This window comes from Cinclus cinclus, chromosome 22 (genome assembly GCF_963662255.1).
Source record: "Cinclus cinclus chromosome 22, bCinCin1.1, whole genome shotgun sequence".
Classification (NCBI taxonomy): Eukaryota; Metazoa; Chordata; class Aves; order Passeriformes; family Cinclidae; genus Cinclus; species Cinclus cinclus.
This window is the reverse complement of record NC_085067.1, coordinates 9,464,742-9,489,888: the sequence shown is the minus strand read 5'-3', so window position 1 is coordinate 9,489,888 and position 25,147 is coordinate 9,464,742. Positions and strand designations below refer to the sequence as shown.

General features: G+C 43.8%; 1 protein-coding gene across 2 annotated transcripts in view; it reads right to left on the bottom strand.

Moving 5' to 3' along the window:
• AUTS2 (activator of transcription and developmental regulator AUTS2) overlaps positions 1–25,147 on the bottom strand; it is a 774,806-nt gene that overhangs the window by 208,357 nt on the left and 541,302 nt on the right. The gene's annotated exons all lie outside the window — the stretch shown is intronic.

Here is a 25,147-nt window from a genome sequence, read left to right as displayed (position 1 = left end):
GTGGCGTGGAGAGATGCAATGCTTTGCCCAATATCACAAAGCTGCTCTACATCAAAATCAAGTGGTGCACCTAATTCTCCAAAGTCCCAGTTAAGTGCCTTAATCAAAAACTGCTTCAGGGCCTACAGAGAATTGTCCTGTATATTAATTATCCTTTACATGTGAAGAGTCACTAGCAGAGTGTTCTTGTTTTCACTCCTAGGCCAACTTCCAATGGGTCCCACTTAATAAAACATTCAAAACTTCACTAGGGATTTCTGGCCAATTTTGTTACCACCTTTGATTCTATTTGTGTTCTCCCATAATTGCTCTAGCTTGTGAGAAAAGGACATTTTTCTTTTATTTATACAGCTGACTCTGTACAGATTTAGTCTCCATGTCTCAGGGAATTTGGTGACACTATTACACTGCACTGATGTCCTGCTCTCACCAGCCCCATTTGGAGTCAAACTGCCAATTTAAAATGTCTGATCACATATGTGATCTGATAACAAACAGGAACTATATGACCATTCCCAAATATAAAGATGATATTACACATCTCCAAGGACTTTGGGCTTCCCAGTTTCATTAAGAATGGCCCAGGCCACAGATCTGCAGGTTTGACCCTGTGCAGGGCAGGGGAGCTGGACTGCACTGACCTCCTTCCAACTCTGGATATTCTCTGAATCTATGATTAGAAATTATTTTGCTCACAGGAGAAAACCATCCATCGCAGTACACACGTACATGTCTGTAACAATAATTTTCACACCTTCCCCAGCTAGAAAGCCTTAGACTGTCCCTTACCTTCACAGCTTCTGCATGGACTCACCTGGCCACGACAGGAATGTCACAGGCAACAGAGTGCAAGCACCAACTCCAGAATGTCACAAAGGGCAGGCAGCTGCCCTCGCCCCTTCCCCACCTCTGAAGTTCCCCCTATTGACAGGTATTGAATACAATGACTCGGTAATTCCCACTATATCCCTTTATTGTAATTTTTGCCTACTTTGCTTTTCACTGAAATTATTTACACTGAAAGAAAAACACAAAGGCCCCTCCCTTTGCAAAGGTGAGGTCTTCGCTCAAGCCCACAGATTTTAACCTCATAAATATTCCCAGCTATAAGATCTTATTAAGAAGGTATGTCTCCCAAGAGCATAAAACCATCAAGCTGTAAATTTTATTTAATTTCCCATGAGATTTCCTAGCCTCATACATATAATTAGAGTGCAGTATAGAGCACTTTTTGTGTTTTGTCAATAAATCACTAGGGAACAATCAACGTTTAAGAGGACAAGCTTTAATGATTTTTCAGACCCCTAAGCAATCATGCCTGCTACAGTGGCAAGCTGGTCTTTAACTTTCTCTAACTAGGATTGTGGACTGTAATGTTAGAGAAGGTCCCAAACACTTAATCCTATTAGACTCCGCAGCCCAGACAATCATAGCTTATACCCTGGGGACGTATTGATTTTGATTTGGTTGACAGATAAGACCAGCCAAGCTACTGTAGGCTATGCGTTATTAAGTGTTTACAAATTAAATATCTTAAGGTCTGTAACAAGCACAACTCTGCGGCACAGCCAGCTGCAGGTTGGCAATTACCTGTGCAGCTGGACAGAGGAGGGGTCTCCATCAATCACCCAGAGCACACCTGGCAGCATCAGGAGCGTGGTGTGGTCCAGCAGGACACACAGAGCTCTGACCTCCACTGCAGCCTCAGGGGAACCCAGATCTTGCTGCAACACTTTGGCTTGTGGCAAAATATCTCAGGAATGCCTCTGCCAGGAGGAACTCATCAGGGAATGTGTCAGTGCTGAGCCATGACACAAGCTCTGTCATATTCTTTAAAAGCACCCTACACACCTCACTTGTTTTGTCCTCTTTGTGCTTTATCCTAACTCACAAACAGAGCACCATTTCCATGATGCTGTACAGTCTGTATTTTCTCTGTCTCACTCAGCCTGCCTGGCTTCTCTGGGAAGCTCCCCCTGCACAGCATAGACAGAAATAAACTATTCTTTCACATGCACAAGATCTCTGACTTTTGGAAAGACAATCTCATTTTGTGTCACAAAAAAATCCCAAAAAAACGAACCAAACCAAACAAAAAAATACAAAAAAACCCTCAAAAACAAACAAACCTCAAAACAAGAAAACAACAAACAAACAAGCAAACAAAAAACCAATGAAACAACAACATAAAAAAACCAAAACAAAACAAAAACCAAAATAAAAAAAAAACCTCCAAAAAACCAACCAACTAACAAAAAACAAAACAGAACAAAAAATATATTGGAGATGATTTAGAGAAAAAAAATGCATACAATCAAATTCTTTCTTGCATTCAAACCATAAAATAACTTTTACACCTGGGAGAGCTGAATGAGTGTATTTGTGATTTGGCATTATTTTACCCTTGACTTTGCACTGATGTCAATGACAGAAGGAGAAAAATAACTGCAGAGAATAGATGCAAAGAATTCATAAATTCCCTGAAAGGAAATATCTGAAAAAGAGGAATTGCCTTCCCCAGCTCCACGGTGCCTGGCAGTACACAGAACTCCTTGGGTCAACAGCCCAGGACAGCGTTTGTGTCCCCTGAATTACCCTTGTGATCTCAAGTGGAAAGCAGCTTATAGGCACTGAATGCACATTAAACACTTGAGCTTTCCATCGTATAATTTGATAATCACACCAACTACACTATCAGGCAAGAGTCTCCCAAGTACTTTAAATATGTTAATGAAGCAAGATTTTATCTATAGTCTTATACAGCTTGCACAAATCTATAAATAGGCTTATCTCAGGGTTATTGCTGTTATAAATTAATTATGGAAATGTCAACCAAATCAGGTACATGCCAAAGGAGTAATGGGGAGAGCAGTGATTTGCAACAGGAGATTCAGATACCGGGTGACCTGCATGAAGGGTTCACAGCCCCTGGCAGCAGTCCACAGGCTTTGGGGGAATTTAACCTTGAAGAATACACTTAAAATTGGTTTTTATATGAGTAATTGACACTGGCTGGAGAAGTGGACTGAATTAAGGAACAGTTATTGCGCTGTTTGCTGGTAGCATCTCATTCCTTAAGCCACAATTGTTTCTTTTGAGACACTGGGAGCTGCTGGATAAAGGGGTTGGTGTTTTCTGGGGGAGGGAAGGTGAGGGAATGGAGATGAGAGGCCTTGGTGTAAATTCCTCCCTTCATTGCACTATGCCAAAGCCAGAGGACATCTAGGAATTATATACAGTTATTTATAAGGAAAATCCCAAGCAAATAAAAATCACCGTTTTCCCACTTAGACTCAAATATCTATTTGTTTTAAGGACAACACCAAAAGTCTGTGACTACTGACTATTACAAGAAATCTTAAATGTGCATCTAACCCAAATGGCACTCTAAGAGGAATGAGAGATCTGTCAGCACAACAGCTACTTAGGTCTTAAATGGCATATTCCTTCTCCTGTTTATTCTTTATACAGTGATATGACCTGTGGACCCCAGCTCTTGATAAGTACCCTCACTAAATCTGCTGCCTCTCAACCTGAAGAAAAAGATCACCATGCCCCCAAACATTAAGAATTCAAAAAGGAAACATTCCTTATTTTCAATAGTTAATGCATATTATCCTTTTATTTAATCAGAAGAATAGCTTTAGCATATATATATATATATATATATATTAATTTCAGCTTTTCTTATCATTCTTGTAATAGGCTGATATTATTCTTGAGTCATTGATTAAAAAAGTAGGAAATTATGACTGAATTACCAGATTGTAATGTGCCAGCAGTGGTGAATTTGAAGCATGTTAAAAGTCTGTGTATATTGCCTCAGTTTAGAAAGCTCAATGCAAAGAGCTGATGATAATACACAGCTTTAATAAAAAAGAAAAAAACGTTTTGCCAGCAATTAGTACTGGCAGTGTTTGAGTGTCCAGACCTGTTCTGCTCAGCCAGTCTGAAGTTCCTACAGAACTCATTCCAAAGAGCTTATAAAATCCAGAATATCCTTCCTTAGGATGAACTGGGATGTTATTCTGCGTAGCAGAATTCAGTCTCCCAGCAAGGATCCACTTCTGTGGGACTGAAACATAGCCAAATTGGTGAAAGAATCTGCTTGTAAAATATCAGTTAATCTCAGTGTACTTGCAGACACTATTCTTCTGGCTGCATCAACATAAATGGATTAAAACGCCTTCTATTGCCTGCTAGGACTTGGTGCTCCAGCTGGTCAAATATAAGGAAGACATGGATGCTAAGATATGAGAGAAAAGTGCATGGGGACTGTTCCACAGCCAGGAGGCAATAAGGATAGACACCAACAGGTCATTTATGGCCTATTTCCATTTGGGTGAGTTTTCCCCTGAGTGCCACAGGAGCAGCAGAACCCCTGTACTCTGTTTAAACACAGATTCAGACTGGGGGCTCTGGTGGAAACAACATTTAAGTGGTGCTTAGATTCCCTTTGGGCTATCAGCACTGCAAGAGCTTCAGCCATACCCCACTCCTGCCCTTAGAAGACAAAAGTTCCATACTTTGGTTTGAATCCTGCAGCTAGGGCAGCTCCACAAGAGCAGGGAACACGTGAAATTCTGCACTGCAGCATCTGCTACCGCTCCTTTCCATTAAAATTAAAAGCTCTATTACAGACATTAAAATCAGATCTCCTAACTGCTTAATAGGTAGGTAATGGACTCAAATTCTCAGTGAAAAAGTCACAGTGTGAGGCAATTTTCTACAGATGAAGCTTGGTTTTAAGGATCTTGATAAAATGCTTAATATTTCCTGAGAAATAACTTAGAGATTTATAAATACACCTATTCATTTCATTGCACACCATCACCCAACCAAAACCAAACAAAACCTGCAGAAAAACTTGTGCGGTTCCTCCAACGACAGGATGGGATGCATGAAAGAAAGCAAGTGACCTCTGGTGACCTTGTCCTGACTGGTGTTTTACACAGCACATGGTCAACCTTCTACTCCACCTCTACACATTTCTTTTTCCATGGAGAACACAAATCTTTAAATAAAGCTCCAAATATCTGTGTGCTTCACAAGAGCATCAGAAGTGTGGCTCGCCAATGCAGTTCCAATTCCTGGCAGTGCCCCAGGATTTGTGGATGACAGCATGGGAGGCAGCATCAGACTGTACTGTGATCACTTTCCACCCCCTCCTGCCATGGATTTGTGGTGCAGGTTCCACTTTTAGCTGTCCTGGCAGCGGTGGGGCTGAGCTTTTATGGGAAGTATTTGGAGACTAACGGGTGATGCAGGATCCAGTGAGTCTGGAAACACTGGTCAAAGTATCACCTCATACTCATGATCTCCCCATTTACTGCTCCTAAAATTTTAACTAGGCTGGAGTGTGCAGCCAAACCTGTGGAGAGACTGTGTGGAGACTGATGGTGCTCCATTCTCAATACCTGATCACAACTACTGCTCATAAACAGCCCAGGGAGTGACTGTGCAGCTCTGGGGCCAAGCCATTAGGGCTTATCCAGAAAAAGGCTAACGAGGACTCTGCTTACATCCTGGAATTCACAAAACTTTTGAACATATTATACTGGCCTCATGAAAGTGGAATGTGTGTGCAGTATATTCTAAAGATGTCTAAATGTTCAGAATTTCACATGAGTCTGTGGAAAAAGTGTCTTCCCTCCTCTGTTCTGGCATCAAACACTATTCATGGATACTGGGAAGCAGAGGAGCACAGGCCATCAAAACAAGGGATCAACCTGAGGTTGGGAACAATAAACTTAATTACAACAAATCCTATGGGCAGCACAAGCCTTATACCCAGCAGATAGTGGAGCTTCATTCATGATATCCAGGTGCTTCCAGGGCCCGATCCAAACCCACTGAAAAGAAAGATTTCACTGGGCTTTGGATCATATTTGGAGCATGCACAAGTAGGGTTATGCTGTTTGGGGACATCATGAATAATTAATATTACCACTGAAGATGTATCTTCTCCAAATTGTGGCTTGAACAGTGGTCAAAGACTTCTGAAAAGTAAAGGAGTTTTCCATATCTTAAGGTAAGGGAGGATCACACAGATGTTTATCCAGACTAGGAAAGGATTAAATCTCTTTTATTCTTCTCAGAAAATTACAGGTAAAATGTATTTCCCTTATGGCTTTAGACTAGCAAGTAAAATGCAATGAATAAATATGAAATGTGGAAGGAGGGGAAAACCCATGCTATTGCACCACAGTAAATGAGGTGACTTAAACCTGGTGTTTTCCATTAAAAACATACTTTTACCATCTTTGAAAAAATACAGTTCACTAGCATTTAGACCTTACCAGCAGTTCTAAAGGAATGAGGGATTTTCTGCCTCGAAATGAAATAAGGACTGTCCTGAGCCAGAGAGTCCAAGGATGAAGAGGCAGAGTTGAGCCAGTCTGCCTTCCAGCCTGTCCCTGAGGATGCACTGTCTCTAGGCGCATGGAAAACAGCAGAAGGTCCATCTGACACTCAACAGGTTCATAAAGCTGTTTTATTCCCATTATTCCCCCAAAGCCACAGCCAGTGCTGTGCAGCAACTGGCCAACCACGTTCTAATTAAGCAATGGTAGTTTCAGCAGAGGCTGTTTCCTGGGGATTAATGACCAACAGAGAGGTAGTTGATGATCTGAGGCCCATTAAAACCAGTTAGTCATTAATCCCCAGCTAGAGCCTGCATCCAAGTCATTACAGATGTTATTAGACTTGGGGACAGGCTTCTTGTGTGGATGCATGTTATTGGTTTGAGCACCTATTGTGGTTGTTATAAGCTGGAGCAAAGGAGGAAGCAACATTTCTGATTAAGAAAGGTTTAAGCCTCAGAACACCAAACTTCCTCCCCAAATTCAGATAAGCTCCCTAATCTCTCTGCAACTAAATTACATTAACTTGAAAAGGGAACAAAGGATTACCTATTTACAAGAGATGCGAATAAACAGTCAGAAATATAAGCTTCCACTTGCCAGAGCATCACACTGTCTATCAGCCTCACACTTTGTTACAGAAATAATTAAAAAACAACCAGAAAGATTAGAAGAAGGAATGGCTAAAGACCCGTAACACAGGTCTGTGTTACTGTGTTACCTCTGCGAGGTGCAGAGCAGTTCCTGAGGGTTGGGACCCTCTGTGCCACACAAACAGAGCAGCTGAGGCTCTTCTTTCACAATGCTGGTGAGACACAATCAGCCTGGAGAGCAACTGGAAGATCAGTGGACCCAGGGATGCTCCAGGAAGCGGTGCCTACAACCCACCACTTGGCAGGATCCCTTTGATGAAGCACACATGGGATATTCCAGCTTCACAGTCCCTTTGCTGCTGAAGATCTCCTCTGTGGAATGAGGAGATAATGAGTGCAGGGTGGTTCATGCTCACTACAGGTTTTGGGGCACCTTCCACAAGAATATCAAGGGCAGTGTGAGGTTCTAGTTGATCTGTCTGGTGTATAAAGTTGTTATTATTGGTTCTACTGCTGCTAATGTCTGACAGACACAGCCCCTCCATGCTCTGAACCACACCCTTGTCTTGCTGCTGCCTATTAATATCCTCTGCATATGTGACACTGGAGGAAGCTGTCCCTCCTTTGTCACTCACTTGCCTTTCCCTGTCACTGGAGAATATTCTGGATATTCTTTTCTGTTAAAATCCTAACAATAATCCAGGTTACACATTCTTCAGATAATCCTAACAGCTAAGTGGACCAGACAGGCAGAGCTGGAAGAGAAGGAAGAATGAGCAACCATTTTATGTCTTCAAGCATGTGTAATAAAAATATCTATTAACTCCAGCACATAGGTCAGATTTCCTTTAATTACAATACTGGAAAGAGGAACACCTGAAAGAGAAGTGTCACATGTGAGATCAGGCTCCCCTGCACGAGGAGTGTGAGGTACTGTTGATTAATGAATTACTGCAGATGGAGGGACTGTTCTGATCCATTTGGACAAATCAGTGCAGGAAGGAGCAGGTAATAAGCTGCACAGGTATAAATGGCCCCCAGCACTCTGGTGTGCAGACAGGTTCACCTCACAAAAGAATACTCACCGTGGTAAAAAAAAAAAAAAATAAAAAAAAAAAATCCAATTAGTGTCTAAAAATCCCAAGACATGATACTACTTGGGGAAAGAAAAAAAAAAGGAAGGGGAAAAATCCCCTCTAAGGCTTGATACCTTGACAACCAACAGGCAATATTTTGCTTTTATTGTCTACAAAGTAATGAGAAAGTGAGAAGAGCTGTGAGTGTAGGTGTCTGAATGAGCTGCTTTAGCACAGGACTGAGGCACTGCAGGGTGCAGCAGGACTGACACCTCCTCATTTAAGGTCTCCAGTGCTTGTTCAGTGCAGTGGTGTGATGCCAACAGATGCCAACTGCTGCCAGCTCCCCCTGGGCAAGGCCAGTCCCCAGGGAGCTGCTTCCTCTGCCCAGCACCACAGCTGGTGCTTCAGGGCAGAGAAAAATCCCACACACAGCTCCTACCACAGTGGAGCAGCTGCAGAGTTCCCATGAGAATTTCCTCCTGGACCCTCTGAAGAACAGTTTATTCCCAGTTCATTATTAATCCTCCATCTGTCATTTTCAGAAGGGCTGGGGTGTGCTGTGCTGGCTGCAGAACCATAATCTGCTTCTCCAAATGCTCGTGGCAGGTGATGGGGTTATCCCACTGTGGTCCTTTTGGATTCACCTGGCAAGCTGCACCTACAGGGTGACTTGGTGCATGTGGGCACCTCTAGCACCTTGAGAGTCAGGCCCAACAGAGCATTCCTTCCACAAAATCAGATGCCAAATATTTTTTTAAAGTATCTTTGGCCTCTGCACCACAGGTACAAACCAGAGACTGCTTCCTCTCTGCTGCTCCCTGTGCCACACATGGAAAAGGAACCCAGCTCTGCTTGGATCTCTGACCCTCAGGCTGCACTTATTCCATCACCTTTCGTGTGACCCAAATAATCTGTTCTTCAGAGCCTTGTGAGAGCTGCTGCTACATGCTCAGTACACAGCAAAGTGGAGGGATTGCTACTTTATTCCCTTCGAGTCTAACAGAGATCGAAGCTTTCAACAAGAAGAGACCAAAAGAGAGACGGAAAAGAGAAAAGAGGAATTTTAAACCACCTTAGGAGATTTGGAAGTTGGCTTTTCTGTACATACTTCAAGCATAATTCACCTCGACTTCCTTCAGCTCATCAGCTGAACTGGAGGAGACTGATTCAGACACGGCAGCTCCTCCTGAGGGACAGCTCCCATTTCTGCTCTGAGTGACCATGGACAGCACCCAGGGAACAGCTGGGGCTGGGCCAGGGCAGGGTCAGGTTGGGTTTTAGGGAAGGGTTCTTCCCCCAGAGGGTGCTGGGCACTGCCCAGGCTCCCCAGGGAATGGGCACGGCCCCGAGGCTGCCAGAGCTCCAGGAGCTGCCAGGGATGCCCAGGGAGGGATTGTTGGGGAGTCTGTGCAGGGCCAGGGGCTGCACTGGGTGATCCCTGGGGGTCCCTTCCCACTCAGGACATTTTAGGATTCTGTGAACTAAGGTCTAGGTCTGGCACAGGTCATTATTAATGGGATTTAATCCCAATACATCTCATACACAAAAGCAAGCTCTGAAGTTTTTGGTCTGCTTATGTTTTGGATAAATCTGAACCCATTGACCAGCAACCTGGAGCACTGTGCGTTTCTGCAAAACAAACAATTTCCATGAGATTTTTGCCCACATTGTTTTAATGCACAGGACAGAAGAAATCCTAGGACAGCTTTGGTCTCCCAGCTCCCTTTCATGGAGGAAGCTCCTATCCATGGGAGTCACCAGAGGAGCAGAGGCTGGGGGGCCGCAGGTGCCATGGGGTGCCCCACATGTCACAGAGCAGGGACAGGGCTGTGCCTGGGGGTATCCCAGAGGCAGGGACAGGGAGGGATGGCCTGACCCCAGCAGGGCAAGGCAGGAGCATGTCCCACACCTCACAGCTCAGCCCTGCTGCCCACACCCACTGTGGGAAGGGTTTGGTTTCCAAGGGGAAGCACCTTGGGGAAAGGCTGCACATCAGGGAAACAGCCCCTTGGGAAGAAAAGTGTCATTTGCAGCTGAGTCTCCTCACCTCTGCCCTTTGCAGGAGAGAAAGAAATTATCCCCAGGAGCACCTGGGTGAGCAGAGCCTGTGGCACATTCCACCTCATGCGTATCTTGTTTATTCTAAGTGGAGCTACAAATCTGTCGAGTGAGCATTTTGTTTTGATTAAAAATTAATAGCTGCTTTTGACCCAGGTGGATTAATTTCACTTTCACTGAGTATCAAGTTAATTGACACAAACTACTGTCAGGTGAAAGAACCAATTAACAAACTGTGAGGAGGACTCCTCTCCCCCTCCCTCTACCTCTCCCCCAAATGTTGTTTTGACTGAAGGGTTTTTTTCCTCCTTTTTAATAGAAAAAAATTATCTCAGCAGAATGAGATTAATTACCTAACAAAGAAAGGAACAAAAGGAATGGAGGGTGGGGCGCTCCCCCCCTCTGAGCCCAGATACACTGGCAGGATGCTGCAGAGCAGAGCTGGAAAAGGGACCCTGCTCCTGCCTTGCCGGGGCTTGTTCTCACCAATTCACTGCCAGTTCCAAGATTATCAGTCAGCAGGGGTGGTAGCATGGCTGTGGCTCATCACAGTTTGGCAGAAATCCTTGATAAGGTCCCCAGGACAGGACAGTAAGGTCATTAGAAAAGAGAGGAGCAGGATCCATCCGGAGCACAGAACAACTTGGAGCAGCATGAGCCACACAAACCTCTCATTCCCAGGTTTTATATTTAAATCAGGAGTTTTCTGCAGCAATGCATTATGGATAGGAGCATGTAGCAGCCTAGGAAAATCAAAGTAGCTCCTTATTTAATGTCTGTTAAATGTAAGCCAGCCCAGGCTGTGCTGGTTGAGCTGTAGGGATTGTGTTGCAGAGCCTGGAGCAGGGAATGGCAGAGCTGGCACAAGGGCTGTGCTTGGCCAGTGTTGGGAGCAGCCACACTTGACCCATGGCAGAGAACTGGACATGTGCTTCCAGCTTCTGGGCTGTCAGCATGGCTCTGAGGAACTCAGGGGTACACTTTCTATAAGCAAAGTGACTTAGACTTCCAAGTACCACTTTAAACTGCTTTGCGCTTCCCTGGTGGAAGGAGGAGGCACAAAAAAACATGTTGGGTATGCAACTCCATTAAAATCAAAACTAGCTGGACTGCCTGATTTGCTTATGCCCTTCTAAAAATCCCATAGGAAACTTATTTATATCTCCAGGCATCCAAATGCTGTCTAAAACCTTGTCCTTCAGATTTCATGTGATTTGGACATCTTAGCGTTGCATGTCTATTAAGAAAATTAAATACAGTCTCCTAGATTGTCTGGGTTTAAAAATCCAATCCATGCTGCTAATGCTGCGTCTAAAGTTTTATTACAGAAGTTGCTTAACTAGGCAAATATTTTCAGTTATATATATTTTCCCTGTATTTACAGATCTCATTGCACTTCATTTATCCTCCTGAGACTGTTTGTTCAAATCATTCTTTTATATCCTTACCCACTATTCTACCCCAGGGACCAGCTACACTACAAGCTTTTGCCATGATTAATTTTTTATTCAAAGAAACAACTAGAAAACCTATTAGGAGGGGGAGGGGGAGAGAGAAGGAGAAAACGGGACACAGATTTTGCCCAGGTCTCCTCAGCTGGCCTTCTCCTTCACTGGGACCTCATATTCTTTCCTGCACCTCTGAATATCTTTCCTAAATGCTGTTTCCCCCGGTAATGATGTGCCCTAGTGCAGAAGAGAGAAGCCCAAATTCTGCAAAGGGAAAGTACTGACTGTGAGCTCCTCAAGTACACAGATGCTGAATTTATATAGGGACATGATGAGAAGGCTAAAAAAACAAATCTAAATAAAGGTGTGAGATACCTACAGCAGTGACAGAAAGGGTTTGATATAAGCTAAAATGGGAGCATGCAAAAGTTCCCCTGCCCAGAGGGGGCCTGACTGCCCCCAGCCTTTTTGTAGTACCATCAATTCATTAGCAGAGCTGTGCCTGAAAACCCTGCCACTTCACCATGTGTGTCCACTCATTACCTGTGGGCCTCCAGTGATCATCTGCTGGTGAAGGACTACAAACATACCTGGCTGCTCTGACATACAGAGAACCAAGAGAAAATAAAAGGAGGAAATTGCAATTCAATTCAGTGCATATGGAGAATAAAGAGCCATCGTTTCATATGCACTGGCTTATCCTTCCCTTTGGTTTATGTTAAAAAATATACAGTATTAGCTGCCCTTTCCTCTGGGGAAATGAGCAGCATAGGCAATGGAAACCAATAAAGAACTGTCATGTGTTACTGCAATCTATCTACATTTAGGTGATTCTTGTTCTGTCCCACATCTGACCAAGGGGGAAAAGCACTTGTTCAGATGAAATCAGGTGACAAAGCCTCCCAGTCATTTCTTCCCTTCGTGTCTTCACAATCAGAACTCTGAACTGAAAAGCCACAAAGAGATCTCAGCATTAAGCACTTCAACACTCCTGGGAAATGCTTAACATATGGTAACAAACCCACAAAGGATCCCATGTTTCTGAGAGGACATCAGATGAGATCTGGCTGGCTTCTGAATATTGAAAGATCCACACAAACCCCCCTGCAGATGAAATTGCCACAGCATAACCCTTCTTATGACAGACTACAGTGGTCACAGTCCCACCACCTTCTTTTAGACATTTAAACTACAAGGGATTCATGTTAGCATGTGCAAAAAGAGGTAAGATGGTGGATTTGTTAGGAGCAAGAACTGGGAGAGATTTGCTCTGCCAGGGAGAAGTGCAGTTCATGAGATGGATTGCAGGTTTTACTTCCCTGCCCATCACGGCCTCTCCCCTGTTAACTGTCCTGACACCTGAGCAAGGGCACTGAGATAATTTTTTATCCCAGATATAAAAGTGGGGTAAGAACAAACATGCTCAGGTTTTCAATCAGGTCTTAGCCAGGCAGTCTGGCAGTGTGACCTGAACTGTGACTGTCCAAGGGACACAAATGACACAGCCCTGGCAATTCAAATTTCAGGAACCCCTCCACTGACTGCAAATTAAAGGAAAGGGTCAACTTCATTTAGCACTGACTTCTGTCTTCATTTCATGCTCAGAGGATACACTCTGGCTAGAGCCTTAGCTGATGCAAATCAAGAAAGCTCAGTAGCAATCAGTGTTGGACTGATTTATAACAACTGCAAGTCTAGCCCCTTACAAGGTCAATATTAGCAAAAGAAAGAAGGGAATGTGATGGTACTTACTGTGGATTTGAAAGCAAGACACTCCACAGTGGGGGAGGGAACCTTACACGGCAATCTCTCATTATGCTTTTATGGTGGTGGGAAATCACACACACTAGAATATGAATCTGTAACTAATTAAAGTAACTAATTAAAGAGCTCTTCAAAATGTGCTTTATCTTGAATTCCCTTTTTCCTGCTTCACTGTTTCACTGTTCTTCGTGTCCTTAGAAATTTATCCAAGTCCTGTAGGCAGCAATCAGTTAAATAAGCCTATGGGGGTTTATTGCTCAGCATATTGCTTGGGTCTTCTACCTCTCAGTCTCTTACAAAGTTGAATTAGTGTTTCTGCACTTGTGAAAATGTGCTTAGGAGTTTTATTACACAGTGATTCCTGCAAAAAAAGGTGAAATAAAGTATCTGTCACTACAACTGGTTCTCAATTGGTACTGAAATTAATTATTTCCACCCCTCTCAATTATTCACCACCTTTACTGAAATTCAGAAAAGTGCAGTAGCCAGTCATTATCTAAAAGAGGAAAAAAAGGCTTTAACAACATCTACAGATAAGCATGAATGCCTCCTGCTAGAGGAATCTCTTCCTAACTAGTTCCGATATTTCAGGTAAGTGGAATCACTTGTCTGATTAGCTGTGGCCTGAAATCTTTTTCTCCTGAGTAAGCAGCCACATGAAAAAGCCCTGAAGCTCTTAAATGAGAATCCCTAGGAAGCCTCATTTGATTGATTCACTTCACTTGGAAGGCAGAGGTAAATGTGTCTGGTGTGACACAGAAATCAGTGATGATCCACAATCCTGAGCAGCTGAGCTGTTGCAAAGGCCAGATTCCAGCCTGGATGGCACAGGCAATATTCCTTCTACAGCACCCACCTGACACAGCCCTGCTCAGGTGTTCCCAAACACCACTTAACTGAGATGTGCATGTGAGTTTCTTTGCTTTACAGCACCAGTTCTTGAGATTGAAGCCAAAGCCCAGTTTACGTTATGTGCATTTTTCCTGGGTATGCAGACTACAGTTTATAGTGATTTGAGATTAAAAGAACATGGAAAACACAGAAATTACTACAGCTTGTATTTTTCTTTTTTTGTTATATCCCAGCTTTTCAAATTAAAAACCAGTCAAACAAGAAAGCCTCAACCACTACAACAGTTCTCTGCTATTCTTTCTGTAGTTATTGGCAGTGGCCAAAGTGTGAGATCAGACTTTTAAAAATTGTTCTCCCTCACCTGGAAGCAGATTGACACCTTTGCCATTGCAGAGATCCTCTTCCTGTTAATAAAAAGGCAATTTTTTGGGTAACAAAGCCATGCACTTCTGGCAGTAAGCCAGGAAGCTTAAAGAGAACTGTTGAATTCTGCAAATATAATAAGACAAGGGACTCATCTTAAGAAAAGATTTCATCTATCAACTAACAAGAGGCTGGGGTCATGAAGTAGGGTAATCTTTATACTTGAGAGACCAAGCAAAAAGTCTTAAAAATGAACAAGGAAATTCTGGCTGGAATGTTCTCCCTGTGTAACAGGCTGAGGCTTCCAGGAGGCTTATCATTCCTCCTGACAGTCTGACAGGACTGTGTAACACAGAAGTTTAGCAGTGTGGGCAGGTTAAATTATACTAGGCAGGAGAAATCATTTCAATGTGAATTGAAGCATTTACTCTTGTCCACTTCCTGCTCCAGGTTGTTATTCTCTGCAGCCCACAGCTTCATGTTTTAGCAGAAAAGCTTTCATTTTGAAGTGGATGTTATGTTATACAGGGCATGCTTTGGTTCTAGGACTTGCTGTTTACTCACAAAAAATCCTTAACACACCACTTAAGTGTAACTTGGTTCCTGCTCATCTAGTAATTTTCTATGTATATTTCTATGTATTATTCTATATATTCTATGTATTATTCCTTAATGTATTTAGCTGGTATGGCAAATATTGTGGTAAACAGATTATATATTGAGCAATGTGGTTACAGGAAGTTTTGACTAAACCTTAGTGAATTTATGTAGAAAAAATAATCTTATGAATAAGAATGAACTTCCAGAAAAAATGTGTCATTCCCCTGTGAAAAAGGGCAGAGTAAAGAGCATTTTCAGCTTCAGTCCTTTATTCCTCCTGGAAAAACACGTAACACTGCTCAGCTCAGCCCCTCAGCCTATTTCATGGAGTCACAGAGAGCACTCTGCTTTTTCTCCCTGGCCCAGAAGACCAAAGTATCAGCTTTCCTGCTTTTCCAGAGTGATGGACTCCACCCCACAGCCCAGCCCAAATGACACACAGCCATCGTCCCTAAATCCAGGAAGGACACCAGTCCATATGCCATCTGTGTTTAAAGAAATACCTAAAGAAATACTGCTGGACTCGTGTCCCTGGAGCACTGTGGCCTTTTTGAGCTGTGAAGCTGGAGTTACAGAGTCTTTAAGGTCCCTTCCAATCCAAACCATTCTATTTTCCTCAGTGTCTGTAAAGTAGGGTGACCCCTATCCCCAATGGAATTTTTTGTGTCACTAGCACTTTAGAATAAGTGGACACTAACTACTGATAAATTACAATGAAATTTATGATGAATTACATGCAGCATCTGCATTAGTAGCCAATGAGTCCATTCTGATTAATGTTACCACAGGAAGTAGCAGGGAGTGTGTAATGATTTGCTACAGCAGTTCACTGAAAGCTCTTTAGTCAGGTTTCCCATTAACAAAAACAAGCATTAAATTACTTAAAGACAATAATTAATTTAAATAAGTATTTTGTAACCGTACATATAAATCAGGCACAGAAAAGAAACACAGAAAGTGCCCCAGTTGTCACATCAGCTAAACCCCCAGGAATGCACAGTGCCAAGTGGTCACCTCTCATTTCCCCCTGCCCCCAGGACCCCCAGAAGTCACACACTGGGCCAAGGGCAGGAACCCCCTCCATCCCAGCAGCCCTGGGAGATGCTCAGTGAGCAAACCTGACAGGTCCCACTGTGCAGTCTTCTGCTTCAGGGAACACTTGCTGGGATTACAGCAAGTAGCATCAGAGGATCCTGAAGATCTCTGATACCAGGGACCACTGCTGGTCTCCAGAATGTCCTGGAGAACACCGTGACCATCACACAACCTGTGCCCTTGGCACTCAGGGGCAGCGATGCACCAAGGCCCCTGGTTCAAAAGCAAAACACAAATTACCATCAGAAACCACTAAACAGAGAAATAAAACAAACCAAAACCAGAAATAAAGCAGAACTCTGAATGCTGAGCATGGGATCTGGGAGACCTGTATTTCCTGACATGAATTATATATTTATTCATGGAGAGGAGGGTGGAACAAGATGCTCTTTAATGTTCCTTCCAACCCAAACCATTCCCTATGCAGTTTTCATTTATCTGTATTTAATCCCCCCTTAATTTCATACAATATCATTCACTTTTAGGAAAAGATTTGAGAGTAAGGAAGGTTTCTGTCTGTCTGCACTGTGCCTAGGTCCACAGGAATCCAGTGTGGATGGGGTTTCGAGGGCTGCCTCAAGAAACAGTGGTACAAAAAACAGTCAAACATTACTTGGATTTCAGGCTTCTGTCGCTGAATGTCTCCCGTCTTGAACCTTATGTTTACACTGAAATGGAGCCACAAACAAAGACCATGCAAGGAGTAAGGTCAGAGCTGCTCTTGTTCTTGCACCAGGGAAGAGAAATAAAAGCTCCTCGGTGATCCTACGGAAGTCTGATGGAGCCTTTCTTCCATTGCATTTCTGACGTCACACAGTAACTACCATCTTCCAGCACATTTGTATCTTCCTGGGAATAGGAGATGCTGAGGATTTCTGCCATATTCAGAACAAGTGCCCATCCTTGTAGTGTCCCCTAACACTGACACCACCCAGCAGCCCTCCTACCCTCCTCTGGGCATTGGCACCATCAGCAGAGTGACCCTGAGAGTGTCACCAAGAGCAGGGGCTGCACTGCACAGGGCTGGCAGCACTTCCACCTCTTCAGCTCCAGGCAGTGAGGGGCTGGAAGGGTCTTACACGAGGCTCTCAGCTCCCATGAGCAGGTAAACTCAGAATTCAGGAGTCTGAACACCCCTCACTCTGTGGTGGATGGAGCTGCAGCCCCGAGATTTCCTGAACCAGAGACACCACAAAGAAGGAACACACTCACAGGCTGCTGCACTGAGCTCCTATCAATGCCTGAGGCAAACCCAGTTCCTGGGAGTTTAAATGCTTTTGCGGGCCAGGAACAAAGCAGGGCACAGGAAGAGAAACATGTGAACTGGGAGGCTGGATGATTCCCAGTGCCCACCAGTGTGACCCTCCAGGGACACCTCAGTGGGTCTAACCCTGGCCTGTCCCACCTCTTATCCCTCTGCTCTGAACTGCCTGACACCTCTCCTCATCTCCTCTCCTCATCATGATTTTACAAAAAACAAACAAAAGAACTCCAAACACCTCTAAATGCATTAACAGGAATCCCCAGCAGTGTCCTGGCATCGCATAAAAAATGTCATCAGAAACCAAGTTTTCTAAATGAGGTTACTTGTAAACATTTGGCATGTACAATCCAAAATTCACCTCTATCCTTCTCAGTCTCTGGCTGAGAATTTGTGCTCAATGGGCAGCTCAGAGCCAATAAAGCAGCCATCTATCAGCCCCTGAAACAAACGGAACCACCCATGTGTTGGCAGAAGTTCACAGTTCGAAAATGCTTCATGTCTTACCCGTTCCTAGAACAGCCCCTTTCTCTGAGATTATTAGAGACTATCACTCATTCTTCAGTTTGTCTTCAGTTTGTCTGCTAAATGTTTCTTTATAAATTCATCACTTGCACATTCGCAGCCATGCATTAACTGCTCAGTTTTTCTCTGAAAGTAAGGAATTTGATATGATACATAAGTCACCATAAACTCCACAGGATTAAGTGAGTTATTGCATCTTACAGGACAACTGGTTCCTACAAATGATACCCTGGAAAATGACATTATCGCTCAGTGATTTGGTTCAATCTGATTGCTACAGTTAATGTAATAATGTAACTCAATTAGGATGCTTTTGTTATGAATGAACAACCTTGTTTAATATTGTCTGCCTGTCCAGAGTCAGCTGAAATGGGATATTGAGGCAGCCTGCAAAGCCCAGAAATTCAGTGGTGCATTTTCAGAAGAGAGTTCAGCATGAATTAGAAAGGCCAGGCAATTTTTAAAGACACAAAGGTCTTCTTGGGGTTTCCTACTAAAATAAAATTACAGACCAGGCATCTTGGTAATGCCTGCAAGTGAATCTAGACTTTTCACAGAGGTCACAGAAAGGCTTGCAGGAGTCAGTGCACACAGGCTGACTCTCATTTCCAGTGCAAAGCATGTGAGGTTCACCTTATGCCAATTCCTCCACACACCCAGCTCCCCAGTAGCTCCCAGTGTCCAAACCAGTAGCTACATCATGGTGTGCCCACATTGGGAGCCTGGGAGAACCCACCAGTTGTCAGATAAACTTGTTTTAAGCTTTTCCTCTTTTCCTGTGTGATGCCCTTCTAAGATGCTTCCAGCACATTCATGGAGTTCTCCACCAACACCAGCCAAGGTCAGGCACTCCTGCACTGCTTGCACATCTGCTTTTCTAAAAACTCCCACTCCCTGACTCTCAGAACATCTCTGTCTCCTCTGCCCCCCGAGCCATCTCCTTCCAACAAAGAACCCAGGGGTTCACTGGAGGGTGACAGAGCAGACAGAGACCTTGGGAGAACGGGTTCCCTTGGCTGGCAGTGCCACGAGGGAGGAGGGAGGGAGAGGTTTTGCCAAACCTGCCCTGGATTAACAGGAAGATGAAAGCCCAGAATGATCTTTACTCTGCTGGTACCTGCAGGTCCAGCCCTAATTCAATCCATGTGCTCTTCTCTTCACTTCTGCACTGTTTGGGGGATTTCTGGAATCCAGGAGACACAGGAACTGTGTTGTGTCACTTCCAGGTCCCACAATACCCTGCCTGAGCCACACGGAGAGAAGCATTAAGGGAACCAGGTCCTTGCTGGAATCCTCAATTCATCGGTGTATGCATTTAATTTCCTGTCTCCTTGTTTTCAGCCTGTCCTTGGATATGTTTGTAAGAAACCTGAGATGGTTACATCTGCTGTGGCCTCCAAGACTATTAAAACCATTAAATAACTGCCATAACTTTGTTCTATTTTTTTTTTTTTTTCTTTCTAAAGAAACCTCGAAAGAAATGTCTCACCATTTCAGTTCTCAATCCCAAGCCTTTTTCTTTTCAAGGAAAAGTGAGAACAGACATTCAGGAATGGAGAGCATGCTTTATACATGATTATAAAACCTGATTTGTTATGAAAAACAGATGTTATTCAAGAGTATAAAGTGTATATAAATATTATGCTTGAATAACATGTAGTTCTTAAAGAACACTTTGTATAACCTAGATATGTTTGGCCATGGCCAAACTCCAAGATCCACAGATTGAATTTCTGTCTGTCTCCACAGACACAGATCATATGTGCCCACTCATCAATACCATTAACACACCTCCAAAGCTCAGATCCAGCCAACAGCAGCTTCGTGGGGGTGTGGTGATCACAAGAATTGGACCATCACCTTTCGGGACACAGATTTCCTTTCAGGATATCTCATCTTACTTCCGTGTGGAAGGTCTACAGACACTTGTACAAAATAACAGACACAACTTCTCAATCTACTAAGCGATGTCAGTTCAAACGTTCTAAATTAAGTTTAAAATTCTCATCTTTCAGGACAGAGAGAGCATGTGGCCACATGCACTGTGTGCAGACACAGACACACATCTTCCCTGAGCTGAAATCACAACTTGCTACGTGCAAGATCAGAAAACCACTCTGTGATTTCACTCACTCTGCGCCAGTGGCACCTGAAAGTGAAACCTTGCCCGGCATTCCCACGTACACCCTTCATAGAACTTTGATAAAAGTTTTGCTACATATAAAAAAGAAGATGTAGCACTATAAAGCGAACAAGCAAAACTATCTATCATTTGGAATGTCTTTCTTACTGTGATCTAAGCTGCTGGGAAGGCTTTAGGAATTTGCATGTTATCCTTAGAGATGTCTGAAAGTGTCTCTTCTGTTTCTTGTACAGCACTGAGCACATCACCAGCTTAAATCTTTAATCTCTTCTTCTCTCCTCCCCTCCTGAGAATCAAATCCTACAATCTAGGCACAGGTAAAACTCTTGGGCATAATAAAGTTTGGCTCCAAGTGCTGCAATTAAGATGGGAATATTTATTGCCAGGAATGTGTTAGACCAAAGAAACCCTCAAATCAGTACCGCATCCTGAAACTCAGCCCTAGATAACAGAAACAGAAAGGGTTGGGCTTTAAGGGACCTTAAAGCTCATCCCATTCCACCCCCTACCATGGGCAGGGACACCTGCCACTGTCCCAGGGTGCTTCCAGCCCTGTCCAGCCTGGCCTTGGACACTTCAGAATAAGTGAAGTGCACCTCAGATGGCAGGATTGAACAGGGAAAGGTGGGGATTCAAGGACACTCTGGAGTTGGAATGGGATGATCTTAGAAGTCCCTTCCAACACAAACCATTCCATGACTCGATGAGCCCAAACAATCTTCCCCCAACAAGCCCAAGAGCTGCTCACCCCTATCCCTCTTCTCATCTCACAGTGAATACAAATGTAATCAAGCACTTTAAAAGAGAAAGCAAAGAAGCTAAACAAACAACACTGAATTTTTTCCATTCTTCCTCCGTCTGCTAATTCACGGAACAACAGAATGAGGACAGAGGAGACCAACTTGGAGGATTTCAAACACACACAATTCCTGCTTACCTTACAGAAACATGCTCTATTAACTATGTACCTTTTCTGAAATTATTACAGATACTAGTGCTGCTAGTGGAAAGGAGAGCTTGTGGGCAGCACAAATGTGTGTTGTAGATATTTATAAAACCACCAGGAGGCTGCAATAAAATTATCATGGGGTATATATTATGCTTTTTCGAGAAGCATTTAAAACCACTACTATATTCAATTTAACCTCTCCCCCAAGTTTCCTGAGCACATATTTCTCTGTATAGCTACACCTCTAATTTGGAATGTCAATATATATATAAGCAGACACATTGCAAATAATGTACATCTATAGAAACAGATACGTTCAATGAAAGCAATGTCTATGATTTTCATAGTAGGCATTTGTATACATGAAAACACATGCTGCAAAATAATATACATGCAGATAAGCTATAGCTGGTATTCTAAGGTCCTGTATGAGTACACTAATTGCTTATATACAAATAATAAAAAATTAAAATACTGGGCATAAGTGTGTGCTGCTGCAGGTGTAAATACGACTCTGCACATATGCACAGAGCAGAAAATCGAGTACAACATGAGCATGCACTCATCAGCATTTGCTGCATTTGCATATTCCATATTGGTTATGCATCATGCTCCATGCCTGTTACACATTTAACACGTACCATTCCACAGCCCTGGATGTTTTTTTTCCTCTCTGTTTGAATTTTCATACAATGGTTTTATTTTTATACCCACAAGAGAGCCTGCAAATGACACTTTTTAAGCCCTGATGGCTGAGCAGTGTCTCAAGACATTGATGTGACAGTGCCGGGGCTTCCAACGTGCCAAGGGCCCTTGGAGAGGCATCTGTGCCAACCTGCCCTCCCCTGCTCCAGTTCTGCATTGTTTACTCACTGCCAGGAGCTGGGCTCAAGCCCTGGGGAGTGCAAAACCTGTTTGGGCCATTGACATTGAGTATCCTTGGTGCAGCGAGTCAGGACCTCGGAGGTATCCATCACTGCGGCTGCCTGCAGGCAGGCTGGAGCCAAGGAACTTGCCTGAGCAGCTAGTAAAATTTTAATGCACTCTGTAGTGTGGTCATGTCATACTCAGTTATGGCAAATAATCCCAGATGCCTGCAGAGGTAAAATGGAGCTGTAATGTGCTTGCCTCCTAACCCGAGCTGACAGCAATGATGTACGACTACCATTAGCGGAAAATATCACTTCAACTAACCCATGATCCAGCTCCGCTAAGGGTCACATTATCCATGAGGAACAAATTACACTCCCAAAGTAAATACAAATTTTCTACACGAAATGGGTACAAAAAAAAAAAAAAAAAAAGGGAAGGGGAGCGTGGGGGGGAGGAGAGGGCAGGAGCACAGGAGCACACGGTGGCAGAGCTGCAGGGTGACAGCGGTGACAAAGGACGGCAGAGCCGCACCTGCGAGCATCCTCCACAGCAAACACGCTCTAACTGTGGGGGCCCGCTGTGTGCCACATCAAATGAACGAAAAGGAGCCTTATCTTCCCTCCTAATGGGCCTTAAACAGTCAGAAATCCTTCCTGATTGCAGGAGCCTCGCTAGCACAGAGAGCCTGGGTGATCTTTCACCCCTGGGGCAAGCTGAAGGTGCTGTATTCTCCAGAGTTAAAAAGACAACACCTGTACAAATATGCAGCATAAACCGCCCTTGTGGGAAACATCACAGCTTTGCAGAAATAGTTTTTGGAATAATACCGAGGAATGATTTCTCTAATCCTACCCTTAGCCAAAATAAATATATGCCAAACAGTAAGACAGCAGTATCCCACGACCTGAAGTAATCGATTAGAACTGTGCTCTCAGCCACTGTTTCCCCTCGTTTGCCAAATGTGGTGGCTGGTACCTACCCACCATGCAGAGTATCCAGCTCCCTGGTGAGCAATGCTTTACCCTTCCTGCAGCACTCATGGACTGAATGGCCTGACAGCTTCTCAGCCTTTATGTGCCAACCCAAGCTGTCCCCCAGAACCCAGAGGGATGTGATCTGGGGAGAGCAGGATCCCCCCAGCAGCTCCCCAGAGCTCCCACATGAAAGCCCATATTGCATCCAGTCCCCCTTCAGCACCTCAGGGCCTCCCAGCCCCACAGGAATTCTTCTCCAGTGGTTCCTTGCTGTTCCCTGGCTGGGAGAAACATGAATGTCTCACACAACCTAAGGCCACAACCAATCTCTTTCTTTTTCTTACTAGACTGGACATGACACACTTTACATTTTGAAGTTTTCCTTTAAAAACCACCCCCAATTTTTGTATAGCTGCACCTATGGTTGTGAAGAACAGGATGAAAAAAAAAAACCAACTCTGATGGCAGGCCCTTCTTTCAACAGCTCAATAAATGCTCAGAGTTCCCTTTATGACTAAATTTTTTCAGACTAGGTAAATTGTAATTTATTATTTATACTCCAGCAGTGCATAAACACCAAACAGAAACCCTGGCAGAGTTTTAAACCATAAGAAGAGCAGAGATATTACTGCAGCACTGCATGGCCATGGTAATATAAATGTAGCTGGCTCCCAGCTGTCTCTCTGCCACACCCCTGGCACCCTCCAGAGGGATGTTTTCCCTTGAAGTGCTACCCAGACTCTTCCTTCTCTCATTCCTCCCAGGGGTGAAGAAAAAATATCACAAATAAAATTTGGTTTCCAAGCACCTTACTAAAACAAAACAAAACAAAACAAAACAAAACAAAACAAAACAAAAACAACCCAAACTGATGCAACTGCCCCCGTGAGAGTGGATTGCACCTGTTTAAAAATGTAATGTATATTGCATATAAGATGGTATAAAGCAATTTCACCACCAGTTATGATAAAGCTTTTGCAGATACAGAGAACACAGCCCTGTGCAAAGCAGCTGCCTACTTTGGCCACGTATTTTCCAGCACAGTTGGTAGTGGGGTTGCTCTGGGTTCTTCCTCTTCCCCTGCAAAGGACAATTTGCTGTGTCCTACACATGCTTTGGAGTGATGAGGACATGGAGCTGCTCTGCCCCAGCTGAGCAGGATGCTCTGTGCTTCCAGCAGAGACATTCCAGGTCTGCAGGGCAGGAAGAAATGGCTTCTGAAGTTCATGACCAACAAACTCTGTATTGATCCAGAGCTATGGACTGACATGGTTTTAGCAGGCCCTGCCCAAGTTCCCCTTAGGTTTATCCAAGCATTTATTACTACCCTTATCAGTCGAGTTTCCATAGTTCAAATGAACTACAAATACACACAAACATATAAACACTTGTGTGGTTATTTAACCACCAAACCCTAAAATGCTGCCTGTGAAATAAACTGGGAGACATACATCTGCCAAAATGCTGCTCCAAAATGTCTCTCCAAAGTCCACACACAAAATAATTGGCCAAAAGTGCTGCAGAAACATACAGAGGGTGCAGATGTGAATGCTTTGGTGCAGATACACACAAATAGCCATCCCTTTTACCTGGGCATAGCAGAGTCATTTGTGGTATTCCCCATGCCATTCTTTGATTTGTACCTGATTTAAAGCAATCAGATGTATCAGCATCATCATTAAAAATAATCTGATTCAAGAAAGATAATTCTTCAGCTCTCTTAGTGCTTTTAATGGCCCAGTATTTTTCTCTCCAAAGAAAAAAAAAAATTCTTTCAAAAAGAAAAATTACGAATCAACACAGTCCCACCAGCACAGGCTCTTTGGCAAGCATAACACCCACTCATCCTAATCCCAATCCCCTCCCTTTGTTACTCTCCCCCTCTGAACAGATGCCAACACCTGGCAAATTTAGGCACCAGTTTGGCCAAGCTCTGTCCTCCTCCCCATCCTGCACCAGGGGCACCAAAGCTGAGCCCAGTTCAGCAGGGACTTGGGCTGCAGCCAGACACTGCTGGCCCCTGGGAGACCTCATTTCACTGGGATTCCAGAGCCTCCTGAAATGATCAGGCACTTCTGAGATAAACACAGGACTAAGGCATCAGTAGTGGTTTTTTCAGGCTGCACATCCTATCAAAGTACAACTCCAGACAGAAGCAGCCCTGCTCTGTGTACACTGCAAAGCAGCTCCCCTGATCAGTGAAATATT